We start from the raw sequence: 16,582 nt of genomic DNA on the forward strand, positions 1-16,582 counted from the left end.
TCCGAGGCATTGAACGTACATAAAATCTTCAAAATCAACCGAAAACCCGAGAGGAAATCATTCGGTGTCAGGAATATGATATGGGAAGAATACGCTGAGACAGCCAAACACCTGTAAGTAGTTGAACTGAAGCACCCTGAGTCAGTGCATCTAAGGACTAATACTATTAGGAACTTCAGGGAAATAAAGAACTACAATAACTCAGCCTTGAAAGAACAATGGCACTTAGCAGCAATCTAAGTCCTTTATACTGAGCAGCATTTCTTCCAGTCAACATTGTGAATGGATAAAATTATGCTTTACAAGTTGTTCTATAGAGTGTTATCCATTTAAACAGATACCACACTCCAGGTATTAGCTTGCATCACTGTTTATTTCCACCTACATGTAACTCATATAAATGAGGAAATCTTTTTTTTTTATAGTAGAATCTGAGGATGGGCTTTTAGGCAGAACTGATGTGTCAGGGAATCTTTTATGTTAGCCGTTCTGTATGTTAGAAAATGTTGCCTGCTCCCATGATTATTCTGCAGGTCCAAGTTTCTGTAAATTCTAGGAAAGAACCAAACTCCTCATTGGGATGTGATGGGATGAAGGATGATTCCTAGGTTAAGGTTCTGGACTAAAGTTCTGGGTACTATTCCTAGCTTTGTCACAGACTTCCTATGTGACTTTGGGCAAGTCACTTTATCTTTCTGTGCCTCACTTACCCATCTGTGAAATAGTGATAATACTTTTCTCCCTCACTAAGGGCGCTGTGAGGATAAACATATTTTTTATTAATAAAGCTGGTCACAAAATAGACTTTCTATCTTGTGAAAAACTGAGATTTTAAAAAAAATCACTCTGAATGGGGATAAAATGCCAATATGTTGACAATTTTTTGTGAAATGACATTTGAGAAAAAATTGTTTCAATTTCAACCCCTTTACATTTAATTTTTATTCCAAATAATTTGAAATGAAAAGTCATTTTAAAAATCAAAACTTTAACCCCAAAGAGACAAAATGGGTCCCTTCATTTTCAAAATTTTTTTCTACTTTTTTAAAATAAAATTTCATCAAAATATAAAAGTTCACAAAAATGGTTTAATCGAAACAGTATTTTCCAGTGGAAAGCTGTTTTGATGAAAAATTTCCAACCAGTTCTATTCATGAAGGGGTAGATTTTTTTCAAAGGCGCAAATGGCAATTAGGTGTCCAATTCCCATTGACTTTCAATGGTAGTTAGATATCTAACTGCCATTTGCACTTAGATAGTACAGTGATATGGACTGCCAAGAAGATGTAGTCACTGGTCTGAAATGCATGGATTAACCACTGAATTGTGCAATTGTGCCGAACAGTTGTAGCACCTGTGTATTATAGAAAAGACCTGCAAAAGTAGTTGGATCAGTAAAACATTTTTATAATAAATAAATGATGCAAGTTTGACCTGTTTTTCCCTAGAAAAAACACTGTGATTATATTAGGAAAATTTTATTAGGAAATACTGATGAGCCACCAAACTGATGTTACTTTTATCCATTCTGGTCCAAACATTCTGGAGAAAAATAGAATCTGGCTATAGTAGCGTTAAGAATATATTTTCATTAAATTATTTAGCATACTTCAGTAATGACAGGAGATGAGCCATAACCAAACCTCCAGATCTAAATGCATCTGACCTTTTGGGCACTGGTAATCTATATATCAGGAGTGGCCAAACTTACTGAACCTCTGGGCTGCATGTGATCTTCAGAAGTTCGAGAGCTGGGCGCACCTGCTGGAGCTCAGGAATTCTGCCCTTCAGTGGGGTGGTGGGGCTAGGGGCTTCTGCCTTGCAAGGAGTGGGGTTGCAGAGCTTCAGCCCTAGGGGAAGCACCTGCCAGGGCTGGGGGCTTCAGCCCCACTCCAGCTGAAGCCCCCAGCAGGTGTGCCCCATGGGGCTGAAGTGCCTAGAGCCCCCTCCCTGCTTGGCAGAAGCCCCGAGCTCCCTCACCCCAGACTGGTAGGCAGAGAATGGGGGGGAAAGTCATGAGGGACTCTGCGAGCTGCACTTGTGTACAGCTTGCAAGTTTCAGTTTGGCCACCCCTGCTATATATAGGGTGACCAGATGTCCCGATTTTATAGGGACAGTTCCGATTTTTGGGTCTTTCTTATATAGGCTCCTATTACCCCGCACCCCCATCCCGATTTTTCACATTTGCTGTCTGGTCACCCTAGCTATGTACTTTGAATTTAGTATCCCAAAGCTATCTGTATTCCAAATGAAAACAGCAGTCACTCTATCCCCAGTAATGTTATATAATGCCATTGCAATGGGCCCAAACCATAATATTTAAGAGATGGGCCAAATCATTAAGTTTGGGGTAGCTAAAAATCGTTGTGTAAATGTTCAGGCTCAGGCCTACACCGTCCCGGGCCACAGCATCTTTGACAACCTATATCTGGTCCGGGGCCTTTTGGAACTCGGGTGTAGGGATGGTCTGTCATTCGCCCTCCAGTCCTTGGATCAGGAGAAGGCATTCGACAGGGTGGACCACGGGTATCTCCTAAGCACTCTGCGAGCGTTTGGCTTCGGACCCCGGTTTGTGGGTTTTCTCCGGGTGCTGTACGCCTCCGCAGAGTGTCTGGTCAGGCTCAACTGGACACTGACCGAACCGGTCAGCTTCGGGCGAGGAGTACGGCAGGGGGGTGCCCCCTCTCGGGCCAGCTGTATGCTCTGGCAATCAAGCCCTTCCTCCGTCTCCTCCGCAGGAGATTGATGGGGTTGGTGCTGCGGGAGCTGGAGCTGCGGCTGGTCCTGTCGGTGTACGCCGACGGCGTGCTCCTCGTGGTCCAGGACCCGGGCAACTTGGCACGGGTGGAGGCTTGCCAGGCCATCTATTCGGCAGCCTCCTCCGCCTGGGTCAACTGGGTCAAGAGCTCTGGCCTGGTGGTCGGGGACGGCTGGCAGGCGAGCTCCCTCCCATCCACGCGTCAGGCCATCCGGTGGAGCGCGGGTCCGCTGCTCTATCTCGGCGTTTACCTTTCTGCCACGCATCCCTCTCCGCCGGAGAACTGGCACAATTTAGAGGGCAGGGTGATAGAAGGGCTCTGGAAATGGACAGGACTACTCCGGTGCCTCTCCCTTCGAGGGAGAGCACTGGTGCTTAATCAACTAGTCCTGTCCATGCTCTGGTACTGGCTCAACACCCTGGTCCCGGCCCCGGGTTTCCTGGCCAACCTCCGGACATTGATTCTGGAGTTCTTTTGGTCAGGACTGCACTGGGTCCCTCCAGGGGTTCTCCATCTACCCCTGGAGGAGGGAGGGCAGGGCCTGAAGTGTCTGCACACTCAGGTCCATGTCTTCCACCTGCAGGCCCTGCACCTTTACGGTGCAGGTAGTCCGGCATGGAGCATACTGGCGCACGCCTTCCTGCACCACTTCCGAGGGCTCCAATACGACCGGCAGCTCCTTTATCTCCATTCGAGAGGTCTTCCATGAGACCTCTCCGGGCTGCTGGTCTTCTAGCAGGACCTCCTCCGGACCTGGAAACTGTTTTCAACGACCAGGTCTGTGGCAGCCACCGAGGGGGCAGATCTCCTCGCGGAGCCCCTGCTTCACAATCCCCAGCTCCGTGTGCAGGTGGCAGAGACCCCCTCAGTGCGCCAGAGGTTGGTCCTGGCAGAAGTCACAAGAGTCGGAGACCTCCTGGACTACAACCGGGGAGACTGGCTGGATCCCCTGACGCTCGCTCAGTGCATGGGGCTCTCCAGACCTCGTACTTCCTGGTGCGTACTTAAGGAGGTGAAGGCCGCTTTGCCGCCCACTGCTCGGGTTTACCTCGACCGGGTCCTGCACAAGGGCGCGCCCTGCCCACCCTCCACCCCAGGCCTGCCGGACCTTTTCATTGGGCCCCTGCCCCGTGGACCCAACCGACCCCCTCACCCCTTCACCGTGAGCCGGCTGCACGAGCTGCAGCCGGTCTGCTTCCAGACCACGCCAAGGAAACATCTATACACGCTCATGCTCCGCACCCTTCATGCCCTCACCCTCATGTCCCGCCCCGATACAAAATGGCGGGACCTCCTGCCACCTTTGGAGGGTGAGGAGCCCTGGTGGGTCAGCCTATATTCCACCTTGGTCCCAAGGCCCACCGGGGATATCAGTTGGTGGCTCCTTCACGGAGCTGTGAGCATGGGCGTGTACTTGGTGCAGTTCACCCCTATCCCAGACACCTGCCCCTTTTGCGGCGTGAGGGAAACCCTGGCACACACATATCTGGAGTGTGCCAGGCTGCAGCCCCTATTCCGGCTCCTCACAAATATTTTATTATGTTTTTGGTTGCACTTTTCCCCTCACCTTCTTATTTATGCACTCCCTATCCGTGGCCCCACAAAGTCACGGGATCTCCTGGTCAACCTTCTCCTTGCCCTAGCTAAAATGGCCATCTATAAAACCAGAGTGAGGAGGTTGGCCGATGGAGTCTGACTGTGGGGCCTATTTCCGATCCTCGGTCCATTCACGTATCCGGGCAGAATTCCTCTGGGCGGCGTCCACTGACTCCCTTGACACCTTTGAGGAGCAGTGGGCACTGTCCGGGGTTCTCTGCTCAGTGTCCCCATCCGGTTCCCTTCGTTTGACCCTTTGACCACACTCCTGTCCCTGTTATTTCATTAGTTGTCCCCCGGATTTATTTGGTGTCCAGGTCCTGTGGATCCCTCTCTTAGGCTGGGGGCGGGATCCTTTAGCAGTGGATGGGCTTTCCCCACCCACTTCCCGGATCCCAATAGGATTACTCTCCTATAGCCATCTGGCCCGACCCTGTCACAGTAGACATACCCTTAGGGTTAGATCCACAAAGGTGACTGAAGCTCTGCATTGCACTGCCAAAAGTGAGGCACCATGCTGTCCAATGGAGTCTTCAGCCCTGAGTTAAGTGCCCAGGCTCCCTATACAATGCATAGGGAGAGGTAGATGCCTAAGAATAGGATTCACAGGAGCCAGTGTGCTGAGGGTAAAAATACCCAAGCTAGCCAGTGGGAAGTGCTGAGGAGAGGGGTGTGACTTAGGTCCTGCCACTCAAATGGAGTTACCTGCCTAACTCCAGGCTGGAGGGAAGTCCCTCCCTCCAGTTGGGATTCATAGCCATGAACCCTCTCCTGGCATTAGGCACCTACATTGGGTCAGCCAGCCCTTTCTTATGAAAAACTGGAGGAGGAAGTGGTACCTCCCTACTAGCCCAAAGGTTAGAGCACTCACCTGTGAAATGGGAGACCTGCGTTCAAGTCTCTGCTCCAAAATCAGGCAGAGTTGGGATTTGAACCCATATTCAGGGGAGTGCTCTAGCCACTGGGATATTGCGAGCAGTGCCACCACAACAGTATCTCTTGTGGGGGTAGGTGTGTTCTGAGAATACCCGCAGGCAAGAGAGGCAGAGGAAATGCCTGGTCGGTGAATCCTGTTGTGGCTTAAGAGTGAGTTAAGTGACAAGCTGCTCAGCAGTGTCAGGATTTAGGTGGCTTTGGACATGCCCACATGCAGAAATTAAGGTACATACAGGATTTGCTGGCAGAAATGTAGGTACCTATGGGATTTAGGCACATAAAAGATAGATGGCAACTGAGTGGTTGTGAATGCCAGTGGTGCCTAAATGTTGGATTTAGGCACCTAAAGGGGCAGTTAAATGCTGCAGTCCCCCTTGTGAATCTAGTCCCTAGTGAACAGAACAGGCTGAAAAACAAAACAAAACTTCCACAAACATTTTGTGAAAATGTTGTTTAATTTTTGTTGTTGAAATTCAGAATTTTCATTGAAATTTCAATTTTTTTTGTTATCTTTGCTAGGGAATCATGTGTGAACAAGACTTTCACAAGACAGTTAACTTTGTTAACCGAAAAGCATTTAAATATAAAAATTTAACATGATCATTTAATATTTAACAGCAAGGAATCTCTCTCACACACCCCTATCCCCACTCACCCCACCATCTGTACCTACTAGTAACTAAAAATCTGTGGAAGATGTTAAACAACAGTTACAAATAATAAACTGTGAAAGATCTTGTTTAATTTGACTTCTGCACATGTGGTTTACTAGCTCCTGCATCCTTCTAGCAAAAGCAACAGCCTCTAGAGAAAATGAGAGGATTGCTCAAGCATTACCAAAGTGAACATGCAGGTGTAATGATCTTAGCTCATTACTAGATTTCCAGTTTTGCTCAGAGTGAGTTCTCTGTATTCTATTATATGTAGTTTGAAAACCTTTTACTGAAAATTCCTAACAAAAAGATGTCAAAGAACATAATACAGAACGTTTGATTACATAGTCAGGGTCTTTTGGGGGGATAATAATGGTTTTTAAAGTCCTGATCCAAAGAACGTTGATGTCATGAGGCCTTAAACAACCAACCAAATTCTGCTTTTATTTATATCAGTGCAAGTTTCTTGTAACCAAGTGAATTTCATTGGTGCATCTTGGTACATAAACATAAATATGCAGGATGATAGAATATTATAAGCAAAAATAAAGAATAACTTAAGGTCAAAAAGGCTTGACTTTGCACTACTCAGGTGAATAAATGCTCCAGCATTGTGGTCCATGGTTCTAAATTTGATTCTGAACTTTCAGAACATTTTCCTTCAAAAAGAGAGAATTTCTTATGTAGGATGTAAAGAAAAATTTGGATAAAGCTAGTAAATCAGTTCCGTCTGGCCAATCAGTCTGAGCAAATTAATGACACAAGTGAGTAATGTAGATCTGTTTTATGTATAAAGAATATACAACCTCATCTAATTAGAAGCTAAATGTGAAATTACATTAAAAAAAACCCCTCTGTTGAAAGATGTTAAGGTTGTAAAATCATCCAGCTCCTGCTTCTGTTCCCCCCCACCCCACACTCCTATTCTCCTCCAACCAGCTGCTTCCCTTTCTTCCTCTACTCTCCACTCCCCCATTCCTATCCTCCCCCATTTCTGGCTCCTGGCCCTCTCTCTCCTTGTTCTTATTCCCCTTCCCTGTCTTTTGCCTCATCCCCCATACCCTGCATCTATTCCCTCTCCCCAGCCCTCCTTCCTCACCCCTATAGATATAGATATATATATATAATATATATACACACATATGTCAGGCAGCTGCCTCCTTTATCTCCATTCTGCCTGAGCACCAGCAGAAGGGGCTACTCCTGAGGGAATTCTGCATCAGAAAATTAAAAATTTTGCACACAGTATTTTAAAATTCTGCATATTTTCATTTGTGCATATAACAACAATATAATCACATCAGTTTCAATTATTTTGGTAATTTATTTCAAAATACCTGTCAGCAAGTATGTCTGTAACAATACAGACACCAGAAAAGATTTCCCGTAGAGTGTTAAAGAAACCATGACAACCCAGTTCCTATTTCTCTGTGATGCTTTTGTCGGGCACCTCAGTCTGGCTGTGTCACACGTGCCAGCTGTGTACATCTTGGGGGAAAACTCTGCCCCTCCTGTCTTTTAATTGATTCTCATTTTTTCACCCTGTCCCCAGAGGGTTATCATATAGAGGTCCCGAAAAAGCGGATACTGCCGGGAAAACTGGGAGCTGGCAGAGCTATGGGGGGTGTGTGTGCTCAGTGGCGGATTTAGAGTTAGTGGGGCCCTGTGCTCAGCTTTATTTTTGGGGCCCCTCCTTGGGATCCAGCAAAGAAAAAGAACATTCTCTCTTATCTCCCCCCCATCCCCGTTTTTCATTCTTTTTTTTCCCTTCATCCTCCTCCTATAGGTAATAGGAAGTAAATGAAAATAAAGTGAGGTACCTTGATTGTTTTTGTAGTCTTATTTATTTTTCCACAGACCACTTGAAAATCACTGAGGGTCTCGGCAGAGCACTTTATGATCTTTCCAAATATTGTTTGTACTGTTAGCTAACTATCGTAAAGCACTTTGGATAAGAGCACTTTATAAAAAAAATGTAAAAAAACATTGGGGTGCAGGGTCTGGCCACGACTTAGGGTGCAGGAGAGGGCTCAGGGCTGGGGGTGCAGGGTCTGGAAGGAATTTAGGGTGCAGGAGCAGGCTGGGGGTTGGGGTGCAGGGTCTGGCCAGGAGTTAGGGTGCAGAAGGCGGCTCAAGGCTGGGGCAGGGGGTTAGGGTGTGGAGCGCTTACCTGAGGCAGTTCCCGTTTGGTGTGAGGGGTGCAGGTGGGGATATGGGGGTGGGTGGGTGCAGGAGTCAGGGTGGGCAGGGGGCTGGGGGTGTGGGGTATTGCAGGAGTCAGGGAGGGCAGGGGGTTGGGGGTGTGTGAGGGGGTGCAGTAATCATGGCTGGGAGTGTGTGAGGGGTGCAGGAGTCAGGGCTGGGGTTATGGGCTGGGGTCATGGGGGTGCTCCCATCCCTCTGCCCCATCCCATCCCACCCCAGCCCTTTGCCTTGAGCGGCTCATGGCAGAGGATAGGGGATGGTTATGTGTAAGGGGAGTGTGGGAGCCCCACATTTGCTCCGCCCTGCCCCAATTCCACCCCCTTACCCAAGGCCCTGCCCTCATCTCTTCTCTGCCACCTCCCCCAAGCGTGCTGCGGCCCAACTCCTCCACCTCCCTTCCAGAGCTATCTGAGTGCTGGCAAACAGCTGTTTGGTGGTGGGGAAGGGGTGGGAACATGGCATGCTCGGGGGAGGAGGCGGGGAAGAGGTGGGGGAGGGGAGAGCTTGGCTGCTGGTGGGGGTGGAGCCTGCAGCAGGAGCCACAGGAGCCAGCAGGACCAAGCTTCTGCCCCCACAGCTGCCCGGCCCTGGGGCCCCCTATCGTGGGGGGGTCCTGTGCTAGGGCACCCTGTGTTTTACTGTAAATGCGCCTCTGGGGGTGCTGAAGGTGTGTGTGTTAGGAGGGGGTATTTGGGGGCTGCTGGAGGGGGCTGTGTGGGACCCCTCAGCCCTAACACCTGCACCCTCTCTCCCACCAGAGCCCAGCCACAGGGCCAGACACCCAGCTCAGACACCTGAACCCCTTCCTCCTCCAAGAGCTCAGCCATGAGACACCCCCTGCGAGGCCAGACCTGAACCCCCTCCCCTCCAGAGCCCAGGGATCCAGAGGGAGAAACGGCTTTATGCTGATGAGACCAGGATTGTATGGAATTTCCTGTGGTGATTTCAGTGTTGGGCTGTGCAGGACTTACACAGCATAGGGCCTCCATCCCTATTGGGCTGCTCACTGTGGGGCTGCAGCCCACACGCCACCTCCTTCCTTCAGGGCATGCTGGGAACTGCAGCTGCTGGAAACCCTCCAGCTCCCTCTGCCCTCAGCAGTGTCCTCTCTTTGCAAGGTGGGAAGCTGGGCTCTGCTGGGTTCAGCAGCCTCTAGTGGCAGCCAGCAGCTCTGCAGCCCCATTTCTGTGGGAAAAAATGAAATTCTGCACAGAACATTAATTCTGTGTAAATTCTGCATTGTGCAGTGCCTCCGAATTCCCTCAGGAGTAAGGGGCATTGAGAACACAGGCGCCCACAATGGCCAAGACCAGCAACTGTAGGGGATGTCCTGCTGGAGCATACTCAGTACAGATGGACCCTTCCAAGAATTTAACTTGCCAAACATTAACAAGTTTCTACTGAGCATGTATGAGCTGAAATTTTCAGAGACTCAAAGCTTGGCCAGTGTTTAGTGGATTTTCATGGGGATGGCAAAAGACAGAAAGGCCACTCTTCAGCGAATCTGGTTCTAAATGAACAGTTGTATGAAAGATTTATATGGACAAAATGTATATTTCACTAATTTTGTTCTTGGAAAGAGTTATTGTAGCTGAAACTTTTTTAAAAAACAAGAAATCAGTTCATGGCAGACACCTGACACAGAAAATTTCAGCCTGAACCATTTAAGTTTGGAAAAGTGATAAGCAACTGAAAATAGGGTCCTATAATGAAAGTTGCCACACAACCTTTACTATAGGTTTCACTACTTAAAAGGAAAACAAAGGCAGTAAACAGCTCTCAGACAGAATAATGAAATAACAATGAGGAAATCTGAAATTTTAATAAATTAAACAGGTGCCAGTAAAGGATTATTGGGACTTGGAAAGACTGATGTTTTGAATCCCTAGAATAGGTGACCATGGGAAAGGTAGAAGCTGCTATTATGTGTCATCATACCCATTGGGTTTCATCAGTCAATGAGAGTTTGTTGTGGTATGTGGTATATTTCACTGGTTATGTGTATTGTCACTTGACACCCTTTTGGACTATTCGGTGGGTAGGATTCTGTGGAAGCTCAGGTAACTTTCTCTCTCCTGCATGTCCAGTTCAGTTAACCTCCTAACAGACTTGGTCATTATTTTTCTAATTTGTGTCTGGACTCTGAATTACTAATGCTGCAAATGTAACAGGCCTCATTACCTTCTTGGAAAAATGGTTACTGTACACCTTGTGATGCAGGCAAGACTTCAGAATTCAGAGGTAATACTTTCTACTAAGTTAAACTTATTGTCCATTTGTTTTGCATTTAGTCTTATAACATTAATCATGAGGTTTAAATAGGAAGCCCTGACCAGAATTCACAGTGTTCCACCAATCAGGCCCAGGAAAGCCCTCACTGATATAACTTCAGGTTTCATGATCTCTCCTGCTCAGCTGGTAGCAGCTAGGTGGGCACAGGGAGGTTACCGTTGACTAGGAACATTGTGGCTCAAGGGTCAAGTCCTGTGGGATCAGTTATGAAATTACTTCAAGACTAGATTTGGCCCCTTTACTGTTTGAAGAAAAATTAATTGCAGTGAACAGCTACATCCAATTACCTTTACCTGCCCTTATTTCTCCAGATCCGAATTCCTAGCTTGGGTATTTGCTAAGCAAATAGCAGTGTGTTCTTAATATTGCACTCTCAGTAACCAGCTACAATGACCTTTAAATGTAATTTTATCATGTTAGAACCATTTTTAAAATGTAAAATTATTTTACTTTGGCAGTTGACCTTATTGCTGTAATCCCTTTGAGCCATCTTATGGCTTCTTGTGCTGCACACATAGGGTTAAACAAAAGAAATTTTAGCCCACCATCAGAAAAGTGCATTGCTGCTGTGTTTTTCTCCTTTGAAGTGTTGGCCTAGAGCAGTGGTGGGCAACCTGAGGCTCATGGGCCATACGTGGCCCGTCAGGGTAATCCGCTGGTGGGTCGTCAGACCGTTTGTTTACATTTACACAGCCGTCCACAGCTCCCAGTGGCTGTGGTTCGCCGTTCCTGGCCAAGGAGAGCTGTGGGAAGTGGCACAGGCCTGGCTGCAGAGAATGGTATCATAGGCCAATCATTGGCAGGAGCTGATCTTTCTATACTGAAATGAGGAACAATAGATAGAGTGGGGGTAAGTGATGACTTGGCTCATATGTTATGTTTTTCATCCACCCTTTCTGTGTCTATGTTCTTTAATTAAGATAATTATTTGTGGAAGAGGAAATGGAAAGACCATACTTGATCTGCTTTTCTCTCTCATATATTTTTTTCTTTACTGATTGCAGTGAAATCGGAGAAACATTACATAATCTGTAAGCTATCACCACTGAATAGATCCCTGTATGTTTTTCAACAGCTAAATACTGCTCAGTCACTACCGATGCCTGTCATTCATTGGCAGTTCTTCAGTTGTCCCAGTTGGTCTGCATTGCGAATGATTGTGAAATTAATTTTAAAGCAAGCTACATTAGTCACATGCATTTATCTTTGGATAAATTCATCCTTACTTGCTAATGCCATAAAATGCTTTTTAATTAAAAAAATATATTTTTACACACACACACAAACTTATGGACTAAAATGTTCAGTTATGAAGCAAATTATTGTAAAGGGTTTTATTAAGGTAGCTAAACAACCTTTTTATTTTACACTCATTAAAATGTAGCCCAACATTTCCTGTGATTTTTAGTTAAGACTATCTTCCTTTATTTTATAGTCCACAGTCTATTTGATCAAAAATGTTGGTTTGTTGTTGGATTTTTTTTTAACATTAATTTGAACATGTAGAAAAAATGAGGCTCTTTAGAGCAGAGATGAAGACAAAAGCCTGAATGTACAAGAGGAGTTCACAGATTCCAAGGGCAGAAGGAACCATTATAATGATCTAGTCTGACCACACATATAACACAGGCCATTGAACTTTCCCAAAATAATTCCCCAGAACAGATCTTTTAGAAAAACATCTAATCTTGATTTAAAAATTGTCAGTGATGGAGAATTCATCACAAACCTTGGTAAACCATTCTAATAGTTAATTACCCTCACTGTCAAACAGTTATGCCTTATTTCCAATCTCAATTTGTCTAGCTTCCAGCCATCATGTTATACCTTTCTCTGCTAGACTGAAGAGCCAACTATTAAATGTTTGTTCCCCATGTAGATACTTATAGACTGTAATCAAGTCTTAATTTCTCTTTGTTAAACTGAGTAGATCAAGCTTGTTGAGGCTCACTTTTGTGGGGAGAGCTGACAGGTGTGGAGGAGCGCACAGTTCAGATGGAAACATCCCTTAGGGATGAATTTATTAAAGGGGGAACTAAATTTAATTAAATTTAACATCCTTGTTGGGGGAAAAAGGCCAAAGAAACTCACCATAGTACCATTTCAGTTAAAAAAGGGGAACTACACACATACAAGAGGAAGTTAGTTCAATGGAAATTAAAACGAACAGTCACAAGGGTGAAATGCTTGCAAACTGCATGGAGACTATTTAAAAACACCATAATAGGAGGTCAAAATAAATGTATGCCCCAAATAATAAAAACATAATAAGAGGACTAAACAAATGCTACCATGGCTAAACAGCAGAGTAAAAGAGGTGGTTAAAGGCAAAAAGGTATCCTTTAAAAATTGGAAGTCAAAACCTAGTGATGAAAATAGAAAGGAGCATAAATTCTGTCAAGTCAGGTGTAAAAGTATAATAAGGATGGCCAAGAAAGAATTTGAAGAGCAAAAAAGAAAAAGAAATGCTGTTTTTTGTGTGTGTGTCAAGTACATCAGAAGCCCGAAGCCTGCCACTCAGTGGGGCCACAGGATAATCGAGGTGCTAAAGGAACACTCAAGGAAGACAAGGCTGTTACAGAAAAACTAAATGAATTTTTTTTTACATCTGTCTTCTCTGCAGAGGATATAGAGAAGATCCCCACACCCAAGCCATTCTTTTTAGGTGACAAATCTGAGAGGTGTCCCAGATTGAGGTGTCATTAGAGGAGGTTTTGGAACAAACTGATAAATCAAATAGTAATAAGTCACCAGGACCAGATGGTATTCACCCAAGAATTCTGAAGGAACTCAAATGTAAAATTGCAGAACTACTAACTGTGGGATGTACCCTATTGTACCAGACAACTGGAGGGTAGCTAATGTAACACCTATTTTTTCAAAAGATTACAGGCCAGTAAGATTAACTTCAGGCAAATTAGTTGAAATTACAGTAAGGAGCAGAATGATCAAACAACTAGACAAAACATGATATGCTGGGAAAGAGTCAACACAGCTTTTGGAAAGAGAAATCATGCCTTACCAATCTATTAAAATTCTTTGATTGTGTCAACAAGCATGTGAACAAGGGTGATCCAGTCAATATGGTGTACTTGGACCTTCAGAAAGCAAGGTCTTACCAAAGGCTCTTAAGCAAACTAGCAGTCAGGGATAAGAGGGAAGGGCCTTTCATGGATCAATAACTGGTTAAAAGATAGGAAACAAAGGGTAGGAATAAAATGGTCAGTTTTCACAATGGAGAGAAGTAGAACAGTTCCCCAAGGATCTGTACTGGGACCTGTGCTATTCAACATACTCATAAATGATCTGGAAAAGGGGGTGAACAGTTTGGAGGCAAAGTTTGCAGGTGATATAAAATTACTCAAGAAAGTTAAGTCCAAAGCTGACTGTGAAAAGTTACAAAGTGATCTCATTAAACTGGGTAACTGGGCAACAAAACGGCAGATGAAATTCAGTGTAGATAAATGCAAAGTAATGTATATTGGAAAAAATAATCCCAACTCTACATACAAAATGATGGGATCTAAATTAGCTGAGATAAGATCTTTGAGTCATCATGGATAGATCTCTGAAAACATCCACTCAATATGTACTGGCAGTCAAAAAAGCTAACAGAATGTTAGGAACCATTAGGAAAGGGTTAGATAATAAAACAGAAAATATCATAATGCCACTATATAAATCCATGGTATGCCCACACCTTGAATACTGCTGGCAGTTCTGGTTGCCTCATCTCAAAAAAGCTGTATTAGAATTGGAAAAGGTTCAGAGAAGAGCAATGAAAATCATTAGGGGAGATTAAAAAGAGTGGGACTGTTCAGTTTAGAAAAGAGCTGAGTAAGTGGGGCAAGATATGATAGAGGTCTATAAAATCATGAATGGTGTGGAGAAAAAGGTGATATTTGCCTCTTTACCTAACACAAGAACTTGGGGTCATTGATGATATTAATAGGCATCAGGTTCAAAACAAACAAAAGGAAGTACTTCTTCACACTGTGCACAGTCAGCCTGAGGAATTTGTTGCCAGGGGATATTGTGAAGGCCAAAAGTACAACCGGGTTAAAAAAAAAAGTTAGATAAGTTCATGGAGGACAGGTCCATCAGTGGCTGAGAGCGACAGAATCAAGAGCAAAATCCTAGACATGTCAACTGGTATCATTTGCACCTTTCTGGAATGTGTTTATGGGAATATATAGTGTCTAGTACTTCTTAGGAATGTTTGTGTTTTTGCAACACTAGCCCTGTTCTTAACAAGTTCATGTTCCGGACAGTGAACTTGCAGACAGCTGTTTTGTAACAGGGTGTTGCAGGGCAGCTATACTTTGTCATCCCTGGAGGGGAGGAGAGGGTGGCATTATAGTCTGGCGGCTAAGTCCAAATAACCACTGTTTTCCTCAAGGCGGTATGACCTAATGGTCCGAGTCAATAGGATCACTCTTCAATACAGGACAGAAGAGTCCAGTGGCCAACATCCATGGACTTGCCCCTAGATTCAGGGCAGTATTGCCTAATGGCCAGAGTCAATAGAACCACCTTTCAATGCAGGGAAGTACGGCTCAGTGCTAGAGTCAGTAGGGTGCCCTTAGTTTCAGAGCAGTATGGCCTAGTGATCAGAGTCAATAGGGTTACCCTTATATGCAGGGTGGTGTGGCCAAATGGCCCAAGGGGGGCGGGCTGCCACCCAGGGGTGGGTTGGCAGTTGGGGTAGGGGGACCCAGGCCCTCCCTGCTTCACTGGGTCCCAGCCCAGGGCCCTATCAGCAGCAAGTGTGCCCACCACTGGGTCAGCGGGGATCCATCCAAAATACACTGACTCGGTTCCCAGTTCCACAACCGGATCAATGTCTGGTTCCCCTGGGCTACTTCCTACTGTTTTCCCACTCTGTAGTCTGCAGGTTCTCTGGGTCTCCAGGATAATTGGCAGATGAAGCTCCTGATGACTCCTCCTCACGGGCTTCCATGGCCAGCCAGGTATTTGCCTAGTTCTTGGAGTGGCTAGCTTCCATGGTCTAGGGCTCTGATAGCTCCCGGCCGGGGGCCTGCAACACACATCCTCTCTTCTCCATGGTCAAAGCAGACTGAGCTGGGTGCTCCCTTTTATACTGAGGTTCCAGTTGGTACATGCCTAGCAGGAGCAAGAGGGTATGACTTCCTTAGCCCACAATATGGAGTTAATCCTTGTCCAGTGCGGGGCAAGTATACCCCATCACACGGGGCCTGACTTTTGCTCATAGGCTGAATCTTGCTAACTTTGCTTTATAGCAGAAGGGCCTGACTTTAGTTCAGGCCTTAGACCTGGCCCTCTCTTTCTCTTACACCCACGGGTGACTTAAGATGGCAGTCATCACATAAATGGCAGCTTATCCAAGATCTGAACTGCTATTGGCTTCAGATACTTGGGATGAACTTCCTCTGGACAGAGGAAACATTTAACGCAATGACCAATGGGTTACACTTGCAACAAAGGATTCTAGAAAGCAGAGCCCAAGGATGCACCTACTCCCTGGAGACAGAGCTTCTCTTTTTCCTCTACCAGAGCATCCTGAATTTGAAGGCACTCTTAAAGGGTTACCCCATACATTGTTGTTAAATTTTGTTTGGAAAGCCATCAACTCTTATTTATTTATTGTGTTTATAGTCATTTCTGTAATGCTTGCTACTGTAGCATCTGAAGGAAACTTTGTATTTAATATATTTGCATATTATATTAATGTTCTAGATTTCTAGCACAAGACAATATCCTATCTTGAATTTTTTTTTCTTTTCTGGAATGTGTTCAGATGATTTGGAAAATATAGCAACCTTTACAGAACAAGCAGGTGGAAAATGTTTTTGTGCACTTTTAGTTAATGTCAAGTGTCGGGAGAATAAGAATCTGTCTAATTTTGCCAATTCCCCAAGTGACAAGAACATCTTGTTCTTCCTCTCAAAGTAGTAGAGGTGGGGAATGTCATATACTGGAGCATTTCTTTGCCAACCCAATGACCCCCACTGACAGTTCTCTTTTTCCAGAATAAGAGATGGGGCAAAACTACACTCTAATTCAAAACATGCTACAGCATCTTTAATATACACCATAAAATATTCTTATCCTGTTTTAAAACTGACGTTTTAGCTATGGGAACTATTTAACATATATCT

This window comes from Chelonia mydas, chromosome 3 (assembly GCF_015237465.2).
Source record: "Chelonia mydas isolate rCheMyd1 chromosome 3, rCheMyd1.pri.v2, whole genome shotgun sequence".
NCBI lineage: Eukaryota > Metazoa > Chordata > Testudines > Cheloniidae > Chelonia > Chelonia mydas.